The sequence below is a fragment of the Manis javanica genome, chromosome 8, assembly GCF_040802235.1.
Source record: "Manis javanica isolate MJ-LG chromosome 8, MJ_LKY, whole genome shotgun sequence".
In the NCBI taxonomy this organism is placed as follows: domain Eukaryota; kingdom Metazoa; phylum Chordata; class Mammalia; order Pholidota; family Manidae; genus Manis; species Manis javanica.
Genome location: NC_133163.1, coordinates 41080562 through 41093257, shown reverse-complemented (window position 1 = coordinate 41093257; position 12696 = coordinate 41080562). Strand labels below are relative to the sequence as shown.

The window sequence follows — 12696 nt, the reverse complement described above, 5'->3', positions numbered from 1 at the left end:
GAATAATAGTTCCTGTGTACCTATGAGGAAATACTGAAAGAACATCAAGAAAATTCAGAGAAAGGCAACTGGTCCCCTGGAGGAGCCTGCCCTGGGTCCGCCGGACAGAGCTTTGGCCAGAAGAGCTATGGAGAGAGAGACTGGCGATGCTGCAGGGAGAGGTCAGGTGGAGTTCCGCTGCTGCAGCCTTCAGAACCTTACCACCCCTGTTATCCAATAAGCTAGAGATGTCAGGTCAGATATATCTTTTTCTTTGGCTTTAAGAAGTCAGAGAATGGTCAAGGAAACTGATCTCACTGTGTCCTCAGATCACTTCCCATCCCCTCCTCTGCTCTCTGTGGCAGTGGGGCTCACCTCTGCCTGGTAGGCTGTGATTCTCAGATTCCCATGTCAGCTGACTTCTGGCTTTTGGGCAATGTGAGATTCTGGTGAGAGGTTGTGGGGTGGGGTGAAGAGTGGAGTGCAGCAGGAAGGAAGCCCACAGGAGAGCTCTGTGATTTGAGTGGCTTCTCCAGCAGTGGCTGTATCTCCCCTTTGGCCCAGCTCCACGGGACAGGTCTGCTGCGGTGTCCCCTACTGTCTGGTGACCCTGACTCTGGGCTCTGGAAACCCCCTGCCTCCCTTTGTCTCTCTCAGCTATTGTTAATCTCTGGGTGGCTTCACTATCTTTTGTTTGGCTTCCAGCTCTTCTGTCATCCAACCAATTCCCTGAATTGATTTCTCTTTGAAAAGAAAATAGAGTGGTTTCCTATTTGGACCCCGACTGTTAGAAAAAAACAGTTGGGAGGAAATCAAGTATATTTAAATACTTTCAAATGGTAAGTGCAATGAATCTTTCTTTCTAGATTACCTTGGAAACAAGTTGATTTACTTAATGCAAACATTTGGAGATATTTATAATTAGACCTTTGCTGTTTGAACAATGTGCAATAGTTCTGAAATTTGAAAGTCAAGGGAATGTATTAGACATGTGATGGAAAAGATGAAAGAGGCTCTCAGGATTCCACTTCACCCTATTTTTCAAAACCCATGGGCACTGCCTGCTTTGCTTCTTCTAACTTGCTCTCTGAAAAGAAAAAGAGCAGAGGCATGGGCAGATGTAGGCAAAGGGTTCTGGAACTGCTCGGATTCTTTCATTCCTTTGCCTTGAGGCCTAAGTGAGTGAAAAAGATTTATTTGTGCCAGGAAATCTATATATTGTGGTAACCAGTTCCCTCTTTTTACTTATTGGCTCCATCAAGCCCTCAGCTTATTGGAGCCTGAGGTTTTGGTAAAAATGCAAAAACATACTTTCTATTATGATCTGCAGGTTTTCAGAGGAGAACCCTCATAAATGTTCAATATAGCTTTTATATACAGGTTGCATAGTGCAGTAAATGTACACATGGTCATTTGTACTTTGCTGCTTTGAAAAGCATGCTTTAAAAACTAGAATTTCAAAACAGCCTACTTAAGGACATTTAATTCCACCTGGGACATGGGTGGTGTGAGACCTAATGGCTGCTCAGGCACTGTATTGACTTTGTGTACCGTTAGCCACAAGGCAGGAATTCACAGCAAACAAGCTTCTCAGTATAGTTTTAATAAAATCAGAAGCATCCAGACCATGTATAGAACAAGGCCTTCATTTATAGCCAAAAAGTGTTATATAGAGTGATATTCAATTGCTGAAGAAGCTGTCCTGATCCATTTGATTCTAACAGCCTGTTGGAATTTTCTGGGCACTTTACATGTCCCCAAACCTTTTAAACAAACAAAACTGACATATGAATTGTGTTACTTCTATTTGTTAACAAAAATGAGCTCTCCTCTACTTTGTAAAAAAAAAAAAAAAAGAGTAAAAGGATACATTTCAAAGAATCATTTGCAGATTATAAAAAATTGTTTGTCATACCATATCTTAAAAGGCACAGAATACCATACAGTTAGAGCAAGACGTTTTGGAGTTACATTGCTTAGAATTCTTCATGCTTGTATGACAGGATGATTTGTTGAGACATTATTTTTCCTGTTTTCCCCTTTTTTCTAGTTTCAAGCAGAAAGGCAGTTTTCTGTGTTCTGTTGACTCAGGGGACGTTCCTGTATCTTGCCAGCAACCTTAAAGAAATTAAGGGGGTTATGTCTGCGGTGGGGGTGGTGGGCTGGGTAAGTGTCCACATCTTCTAACAGGCATTATCTACAACTGTGCAGCCTCCTTTAAAGTAAAGTGGGGGAGACCATGGCAGTTCATTTGACACAGCTTCCAGAACTGAAACATACAGCACGAACCTATTGGATTAAGAAAGTAAGGTCTAGAGCAGCTAAGCAGCTTGCTCAAGTTTACACAGGTAGTCATCAATACAGACAAGATTTGAAATCTTATAATGAATAAAAAGTAAATGTTATTGCTAACCCTGTGATCCAGAGTTCCATCCCTACACCTGAAGTTTCCTCACATAGTCCATGAATATACTACCATTCTTTGGGATGTGGAAAAAGCTGATATGTGCAGGTCAGAAAATCATGCATATTTAAACATGAACATTGCTTTAAAACTCCATCAGTCCTGTTCCATTTTCTGTTCCTTATTTCCAATAATCAAATAATACAAGTTACCATAGCATTTTCCTAAGCTACCATCTAAACCTACCACCTTCTCCAGCTTGCCGGCTCACCTGCAGATGGTGGGATTTGTCAGCCTCCAAACCACATGAGCCAGTTCCTTATAATAAATCTCTTCATACTAATCAGGAAAACCCTGATTAATACAATATCCATTTAATTATGTAAATGTTTAGGCATAATGAAATTAGAGGTAAAATGACACTGTCAGATGCCTTGAGGCAACAGCTACAAATGCAGATGTGCCTAGTCCATCAGAGTGATTCCAAACCAAAACAGAAAGAAAAAGAAAAAAGAAAAAATGGCTCTCACTTTACAGTAATTGTATTTCTAAAAAATTCAGAAAATGTTTTATATTAAAACTATGCAAAAATTCTTTGTGTTCACTTGTATAACATAAGGTTCTTACCTTAAATGATTATAATTGGTTTATTTACCTGCATAAATGTCTGGTAAGACATTCAAAAGTCATGCAGAAGGCTGAACAATTGTGTGGGACTGGTATAAAGGTTGCCCACGCAAAGCCTGTAGCATCCTTCAATTATGTGAAACCCAAACCACCTTCATATGTTTCTATATGGGGCAACACAACTTCTGTTGAGAACAACTGATCCTTACGGAAAATTTCCAAAACAATATTTGTGTGTGTGTGCATAAATAATTATAGACTGTATTAGCTAACTAGGGCTGCCATATCAAATGACCACAAACTCAGTGACTTAAAACAACAAATATTCTTTTTTTTTTCATGGCTGTTTCTTTTTTTCTTTTTTTGAATTAAGGTGCCATTGATATACAATCTTACAAAGTTTTCACATGAGCAACACGGTGGTTTCAACATTCACCCATATTATCAAGTCCCCCCACCCCATTGCAGTCATTGTTCATCCATGTACTAAGATGCTATAGAGTCATTACTTTTCTTCTCAGTGCTCTATCTACTGCCTTCCCCGTGACCTACCTATATTGTGAGTGCTAATTATAATGGCCCTTAATCCCCTTCTCCACCCCTCCCAACCCAGCATTATCAACTCTGTCCTGTGGTAACTGCTGCTACTCCCTTCTTGGAGTCTGTACGTCTGCTGCTGTTTTGTTCCTTCAGTTTTGCTTTTTATAATCCACAAATGAGTGAAATCATTTGATACTTGTCTTTCTCTGCCTGGATTATTTCACTGAGCATAATACCCTCCAGCTCCATCCATGTTGTTGCAAATGGTAGTATTTGTTTTCTTCTTATGGCTGAATAATATTCCATTGTGTATAATATATACTACATCTTCTTTATCCATCTATCTACAGATGGACACTTAGGTTGTTCCATTTCTTGGCTATTGCAAATAGTGCTGCAGTACACATAGGGGTGCATATGTCTTTTTGAATCAGGGAACTTGTTTTCTTTAGGTAGATTCCTAGGAGTGGAATTCCTGGGTCAAATGGTATTTCTATTTTTAGTTTTTTTGAGGAACTTCCCTATTGCTTTTCACAATGGTTGAACTAATTTACATTCCCACCAACAGTGTAGGAGGGTTCCCCTTTCTTCGTATCCTCACCAGCATTTGTTGTTCCTTGTCTTTTCAATGTTGGCCATCCTAACTGGTGTGAGGGAATATTTTACTGTGGTTTTAATTTGCATTTACCTGATAATTAGTGATGTAGAGAATCTTTTCATGTGCCTGTTGGTGATCTGAATTTCTTCTTTGGAGAAGTGTCTGTTCAGATCCTCTGCCCACTTTTTAATCAGGTTATTTGCTTTTTGGGTGTTGAAGCATGTGAGTTCTTCATATATTTTGGATGTTAACCCCTTGTCAGATGTGTTATTTAGGAATATATTTTCCCATGCTATAGGATGCCTTCTTGTTCTGCTGATGGTATCCTTTGCTGTGAAGAAGCTTTTTAGTTTAATGAAGTCCCATTCATTCATTTTTGCTTTTGTTTCCCTTGCCCAAGGAGATGTGTTCAGGAAAAAATTACTCACGTTTGTATTCAAGAGATTTTTGCCTATGTTTTCTTCTATGAGTTTTATAGTTTCATGCTTAAATTCAGGTCTTTGATCCATTTCAAGTTTACTTTTGTGTATGGGGTTAAACAATAATCCAGTTTCATTCTCTCACATGTAGTTGCCCAGTTTTGCCAACATAAGTTGTTGAAGAGGCTGTCATTTCCTATTATATATCCTATTATATATCCATGGCTCCTTTATCATATATTAATTGGCCATATATGTATGTATTTATATCTGGGCTCTCTATTCTATTCCATTGATCTATGGGTCAGTTCTTGTGTCAGTATCAAATTATCTTGATTACTGTAGCTTTATAGTAGAGCTTGAAGTCAGGGAGTAAAATCCCCCAGCTCTGCTCTTCCTTCTCAGGATTGCTTTGGCTATTCAGGGTCTTTTGTGGTTCCATATGAATTTTAGACCTATTTGTTCTAGTTTGTTGAAGAATGCTGTTGGTGTTTTGATAAGGATTGCATGGAATCTGTAGATTGCTTTAGGCAGGATGGCCATTTTGACAATATTAATTCTTCCTATCCATAAGCATGGGATCTGTTTCCATTTATTGGTGTCTTTTTAAATTTCTCTCATAAGTATCATGAAGTTTTCAGGGTATAGGCTTTTCACCTTCTTGGTTAGTGGTCATTTGTTTTTTTGTGGTGTCTTTGTCTCGTTTTGGTATTAGAAGGTACCTCCTTGAATGAGTTTGGAAGTATTCCCTCCACTTCTACTTTCTGGAAGACTTTAAGGAGGATGGGTTTTAAGTCTTCTCTAAATATTTGATAAAATTCTGTGGTGAAGCCATCTGATCTAACAGTTTTGTTCTTAGGTAGATTTTTTATTACCCATTCAATTAACATTGTTGGTAATTTGTTCAGATTTTCTGTTTCTCCCTTGGTCAGTATTGGAAGGTTGTACTTTTCTAGAATGTTATCCTATTTGTTAGCATATAATTTTTCACAGTATTCTCTAACAGTTTATTGTATTTCTGTGGTTTCCATAGTGATTTTTCCTTTCTCATTTCCGATTCTGTTTATGTGTATATACTCTTTTTTTCTTGCTAAGTCTGGGTAGGGGTTAATCTATTTTGTTTATTTTCTTGAAGAACCAGCTCCTAGTTTTATTGATTCTGTTTTCTTATTCTTTTCAATTTTATCTGATCTTTATTATGTTCCTCCTTCTCCTACTTTGGGCCTCATTTGTTCTTTTTCTAGTTTCATTAATTGTGAGTTTAGACTGTTCATATGGGACTGTTCTTATTTCTTGAGGTAAGCCTGTATTACAATATACTTCCCTCTTAGAATGGCCTTTGCTGCATCCCACAGATTTTTGGCTGTTGATTTGTTATTTTTATTTGTCTCCATATATTGCTTGATCTCTGTTTTTATTTGGTCATTGATCCATTGATTATTTAGGAATATGTTGTTAAGCCTTCGTGTGTTTGTAGGCTTTTTGTTTTCTTTGCATAATTTGTTTCTAGTTTCATACCTTTGTAGTATGAGAAGCTGGTACAATTTCAGTCCTTCTGAATTTACTGAGGCTCTTTTTGTGGCCTAGTATGTGGTCTATTCTTGAAAATGATCCATGTGTACTTGAAAAGAATGTGTCTCCTCCTGCTTTTGGGTGGGGTGTACTATAGATGTCTGTTATGTCCATCTGTTCTAATGTGTTATTTGGTGCCTCTGTCTCCTTATTTATTTTCTGTCTGGTTGATCTGTCCTTTGGAGTGAGTGGTGTGTTGAAGTCTCCAAAAAGAATGCATTGCATTCTATTTCCCCCTTTAATTTTATTAGCATTTCTTTCACATATGCTGGTTCTCCTGTGTTTGGTGCATAGATATTTATAATGGTTATATACTCTTGTTGGACTGACCCCTTTATCATTATGTAATGTTCTTCTTTGTCTCTTGTTACTTTCCTTGTTTTGAAATCTACTTTGTCTGACATATGTACTGCTATGCCTGTTTTTTTGTCCCTATTATTTGCATAAAGTATCTTTTTCCATCCCTTCACTTTTAGTCTTGTATATCTTTGGGTTTGAAGTGAGTTTCTTGTAGGGAGAATATAGATGTTTCTTGTTTTTTATCCATGCTATAATTCTGCATCTTTCATTGGTACATTCAGTCCATTTACATTTAGGGTGATTATTGATAGATATGTACTTATTGCCATTGCAGGTTTTAGATTTGTGGTTACCAAAGGTTCAAGGGAAGCTTCCTTATTATATAACAGTCTAACTTAACTCCCTTCCTAAGCTATTTCAAACATAATCTATAGGTTCTTTATTTTTCTCCTTCCTCCTCCTCCACTGTTTGTATGTTAGGTGTCATATTATGTACTGTTTGTGTATTCCTTGACTGATTTTGTTTTCCTCTTTTCTCTAGTTTCAATTTCGTGGGTAGTTGATTTAATTTTGCATTTGCTTAGTAATATATTGGTCTACTTCCTTAACATGGTTTTATTTTCTCTGGTGATAACTATTTAGCCTTAGGAGCACTTCCATCTAGAGAAGCCCCTTTAAAATACACTGTAGAGACATTTTGTGGGAGGTAAATTCCCTCAGCTTTTGCTTCTCTGGAAATTGTTGAATTCCTGCTTCAAATTTAAATAATAATATTTCCAGGTGAGAGTATTCTTTGTTTGAGACCCTTCTGTTTCATTGCATTTAATATATCATGCCACTCCATTCTGGCCTGTAAGGTTTCTGCTGAGAAGTCTGCTGATAGCCTGAATGGCTTTTCCTTATACATGATCTTTTTTCTCTCTCTGGATGCTTTCAATTCTCTCTCCTTGTCCTTGATCTTTGCCATTTTAATTATTATATGTCTTGGTGTTGTCTTCCTAGGGTCCTTATGTTGGGAGATCTGTGCACTTCCATGACCTGAGAGACTATTTCCTTCCCCAGACTGGGAAGTTTTCAGCAATTATTTACTCAAAGAGACTTTCTATCCCTTATCTCTCTTATTTTGGTACCCCTATAATGCAAATATTGTTCCATTTGGTTTGGTTGCAGAGTTGTCTTATTATTCTTTCATTCCTGGAGATCTTTTTTCTCTCTGTCCCTTGGCTTCTTTGTTTTCCTCTTCTCTGATTTCTCTTTCATTTACTGTCTCTTCTGCCTCATCTGATCTGCTTTGAAATCCCTCCATTGCATGTTTCATTTCAGATACTGTATTTTTCAAAGTTTCTGTCTCTTTTTTGAAGTTCTCCCTGAGATCTTGAACATTTTCTTTAGCTCTGTGAGCATGTTTATGATTTTTATTTTGAAATCTTTATCAAGAAGATTGGTGATTTCTATTTCACTGAGCTCTCTTCCTGGTGTTTGTGGGATTGTTGTTTGTACAAAAAATTTTTGTGTTTTATTCTAGTGATTCTTATGGAATAATAACTTTGTATAGGTGGCACCCTCTAGTGCCCAGAAGCTCTACTCTCTGGAGCTGCCCTGTACCTGGAACAATGGCAGGGGGTCACAGGTGAGCAGAACCAGTGCCTGCCAAGAGGAAAGAACTTTCCTGCTTCCCAGCTTCAGCGCCTGCCTCCCCTGCCAGGTCCAGTGTGCTGAGTGCGCAGGGAGGAGCCTCTGCATTATGCCCCTGTAGCTGCTGTAGGCAGGGCCACCCTCCAGCTGGCCTGGTGTGATGGTGAGGGCAGCAGGTGTACAGTCTGGTGCCTGCTGAGAGGAAGGAGCAGCAGGCTTCAAATAGCTGTGGTGGTCTCAGTGCTGCATTGCTAGCCAGGGGCACAGAGCATCTGAAGCTCCTGAATGTTCCCAACCTGCTGGGCTGAGTGTGCCAGGATGATTTTTTCCACCTGTCCTTTCTCCTGAGCAGCAAATTCTGTGGAATCTTTCCCCCTTTAGCACTCCAAGTACTTTGCCTGTCTTTGCTTTCCAACCCACTGATCTCCAGAGCACCATGTAATGTGGGTTCATGCTCCCAGAGCAGATATTCAGGGCTGAGTGTTTAGCAGTCCTGGGCTTCTACTTCCTCCCTGCTCTGTTTCTGTTCCTCCTGCCCAGGAGCTGTGGTGGGGTGAGTGTTGGGTCCTGCTTGATCATGGCTTTGCTACTTTACCATTTTCTGTGAGGTCTTCTCTTTTCCCCAGGTGCAGGCCCTCTGTTCTTCAGTTTTTGGGTTTCCCTTTCAGGATTAGTTGTATTTCGTGTATTTTCATGTTATATGTGATTTTGGGAGGAGGTTGCTGCCTCACTTCTCATGTTGACATCTTTTTCCCTTTCCTATAACAGGTATTTATTCTTTCACTGCTCTGGAAGTCACAAGTTTGAAATCAAGGTGTCAGTAGGGTTGGTTCCTTCTGGAAGCTCTGAGGGACAATCTATTCCATGCCTCTCTTCAGGTTCTGGTGGCTGCAGATAATCCTTGCAGTGTCTTGGCTTATAGAAGTACCACTCCAATTAATGCCTTTGTCTTCACATGGTTTTCCTTCTGTGTGTGTGTCTTCTTTTCTATTTCTTATAAGAATACTCATCATTGATTTGGAGCTCTAATCCAGGATGATCTCATCTCAAAATCCTTACCTTAGCCACATCTGCAGTTTCCCTATTCCAGATAAGATCACATTCTGAGATTCCTGGTGGATATAAATTTTGTGGGGACATCATTTAACCCACTACATATATACAGTGTATATGTAAATGCATAAAATGGTCATGAAATATACACAGAAAACTGTTATGTGATTACTACCATAAAAAGTATTTTACTAGACAAGGGGATATGAAGAGAATTTATACTTTTCATTCTCCTCACTTCGAATTTAACTTAATTTTTTTAGATCATAAACTAATACTAGTTTATTAATAGTTTAATATTAGTTTAATAATTCCAACCATTTAAGAAATCTTTTTTTGCCACAAACAAAGGACAATCAGATCATAAGCAGATTTCTTTTTTCTCAGCTAATGCCTACTCAGAGAACTACGTAATTAGAATTAAATTTGAGTGCAGAGCTATTGTTTGTATTTTTATGCTTTGTGCTTGCTTGAGTGGAAAATATCAACTCACTGAGAACCTTTGTCTGGACTCTTGGAAATGAAAATGAAACTTTGTCTTTTAAAGAAACAGCCATGGTTGAAGCAGGGGCCAAGTGGCATTGTCAGCTGGGAAGCAACCAGAGTTCCTGCCCCATGTCCATAGCTGCCATTTCTGGGGCATTTTAGGAGACAAGATGTGTGAACATCATCACTTTTCTAAGGAATTTGTAGGTAAGAAAAAAATTTCTTGTAGCAATAAACTAATGCAAGTGCAGAATAAGCTGTTCAAAATTGGGGCAATCATATGGCATATAGAAGAGAGAAAATTTTAAATCAGAAAAAGACAAACACACAGTGCTGAGGCTGTTACTCTCTTTGAGTTTTAGAACTAATAGCTTTTTCATCCACAGTTCATTTTCTGCTTATCTGTATATTGCAGCACATACCTCCCGCTATCAAAAGTGACTTCAAAACAAACTACATACAAGGGTAGTTTCAGAATAAAAGCTACAGGTATAAGGTGATGCTGAAAGGCAAATACATATTCTGGGGCTATTGATTTGCTTTCAGTTTTCCATGCTTTAGTGCATGAGTGAAGTTGGGTGATTTTAAAATTATTTCCAAGGAGTCTTTTAAAAGTATTTAAACTATACAGTTCAAAGTACATATACCATTTTAATTCTGCTAAAATAAACCATACACATGTGAACTTGAAAAGATCTAGACTTTTATTTTGATGTTGATTATTTATTAAGAAGTCAAATAGTCATCTTTTTAATCAAAGGGCATTTGCTTCAAATTGCTTCCATCCATTGTCCTTTCCATGAAAGACTGATTGTGCTTTGAACTAGGTTTTTTTTCATGGGAGAGATAAAGAAAAATTCTTACAAAAGAACTTACACATCAAAGAATCAGTTCCCTAAAACATTTTCTTTTTATACATGTTGGCTACATGCCTACATCTGTTCATAAATTGATATGTAGTCTTTTTTATGTACATTTGCCATTACTAAATGTTACCTATCTTCAAAGATGAAAATACCAATAGATTGGAAAATGAACTTGAGATAAGGTATTGCATAGAAAAGGATGTGGCTTATGGCTATTTGTTTTCTTGTATCTTTGGATTACCTCTATCATAACCTTCTGTTTAATCTTGAGACTGAGTTTTTAATAATTTGTTAACAAATAGAAATTCAGTCAAAAGGGGCAAAAACCAAGATATGAAAAAGTACCAGAAATCCCAGATTGGCTACAATATTTAAAATAAACACTTTAATTAACCCTTTTTTTAGTTATGCCTAGTTAGACTCCAGATCCTCATCTTAGGTAGCAGTTGAAATAAAAGACAGAAAACTGTCCACAAACTACACAACGGAATGCAAAAGAGAGGAATACCGATATTTTTTTTCCTTCTGACAACCCAGGAGAAGGAAAATTTTGAGAAACTAAGATAATAAATGAATTGAATGGGAAATATTTCTCAGGAGGAGAAATGAGGGGTGGAGGGGTAGGTTGTGGGAGGGATGAAAAAAAACTAGTAAAAGATTCCTTGTGGCAGGGAAGGACCAGGGGATTTATGACAGCTAAATTAAAATTTAAATGGTTCATTTCTCTCTTGGCATTGTCCCCATTATCACAAATATTTTCCCTGTTGTCACATATCTTACCTCTCACAGCACTGTGGTAATGTCACTTTGTAGAATGAAGTGAAGGTCTTTCTTCAAATTTGGGGCAGAGATGCCCAGATAGCATTGGGGTTGTCGAAAAATGGTAGTGAGACCAATAGGGGAGACAGAGTACTTAAGCAGGAGTAGGAATTCAAAAACCAGAGACATGTGATACAAGCACTCTAGTCTGAGGATCCTCAGAAACACTGGGGTAGGACACATCACATAGAGCAGTGATGGAATTACACCCTGCACACCATCATTCCATAGGAACTGCTCTGGTCACAATTGACTGTCAGTTTCCACCTACCTCAATTTAGAGCCACAGGGTGCTCCCACCAAAGCCATGCTTCCCTGGTGGCTCCCAGCCACTGACTGAACACAGTGTGGTGTTCCATCTGGGCCTTGCCTGCCTGCTGTGGGCTCTTCTAGTGGCAGTCTTCTCTTGGGAGCTCTCCATCAGCTTGGCAAGACTTTCTGTGGACTGCACTGAGATTTGATCCTCTTCCCAACCAATCCTTTTCTTCTCTCCTTTTGCAGGAGTCATATCTGCAAGGAAGTCTGAGGGTCTCCATATCCACTCCTGCTCCCTTCCTGTTATCCTCCCCCGAGTAAATCGTTTGCATGTCTAACACATCTTAGCATCTGCTTCTTGGAGGACCTAAACTGACATAGGTGGTGAAACTGACTGAGAGTGAAGTCTGCGGAAGCTGACAGTATGATGGGGCTTAGGACTGGCTCACTCACTTTCTGGCTGGCACAAAGGGCCCTTTCCTGAGTGGAATGTGGAAGGCATGATATAGTCTCTGGCAAAATGTGAGAGCCCAATTGATGAAGATTTCCCCATTGGTAACCTTTGGAAATGTCCTGGTGGAGAGAAATGCTCTTGACAGTACAATGATTCTGGCATGTCAAAGGTCTTGAGGAACAGTGTCTTCTTTTTAGGAGTGGACTTGCCTTATTTTTAGTAAGCTATATTGATATCCTGTGATGAAATAATGAGAAATTAAGGGTGTTTTGCCAGTGGATTTCAGCCCCAGGCAAATTCACTATGAATTCAGTGAGACCAAGGAATGACAATAGAATGTTCTTGGGGTGAAATGGTTTATTACTCTGCTTGTTCTCCTGGCGATAGGTTGAGCACTAGAATTACATCTGCATCCAACAGTCTGCAGGTCTGTAATCCTTCTTTGTCTCTGCCTTTTCTCAGAGCACTGGGCAGAGCTCTTTATATAGTAACTCAGTCAATAATACTAATTGCCTACAGGTGTGGAAGCAGTGGCCCAAACAGCAGGCCAGTTACATCATCAAGTAATTTAGGTTCAAGTGAGGATCCTGGCCATAGGAACCTTCACTTTATCTGCATTCCACCGCTCCAGGATTCTCGCCTCACAGTCTTCATACTCTCAATCTTCCACAATGGTCCCTGTGAGAGAA

At 38.8% G+C, this 12696-nt stretch overlaps 1 long non-coding RNA gene across 2 annotated transcripts; it reads left to right on the top strand.

Annotated features, from left to right (window-relative positions):
* Positions 1-455: 455 nt before the first annotated feature.
* LOC118972275 (uncharacterized) lies at positions 456-11886 on the top strand. Of its 2 annotated transcripts, XR_012120868.1 has the most exons (4): positions 456-556; positions 685-818; positions 9675-9820; positions 11800-11886. It is a non-coding gene; the product is annotated as an uncharacterized lncRNA (long non-coding RNA). The 2 variants fall into 2 exon arrangements; XR_005061157.2 differs by having other exon boundaries at positions 459-818.
* The last annotated feature ends 810 nt before the right edge of the window (positions 11887-12696 follow it).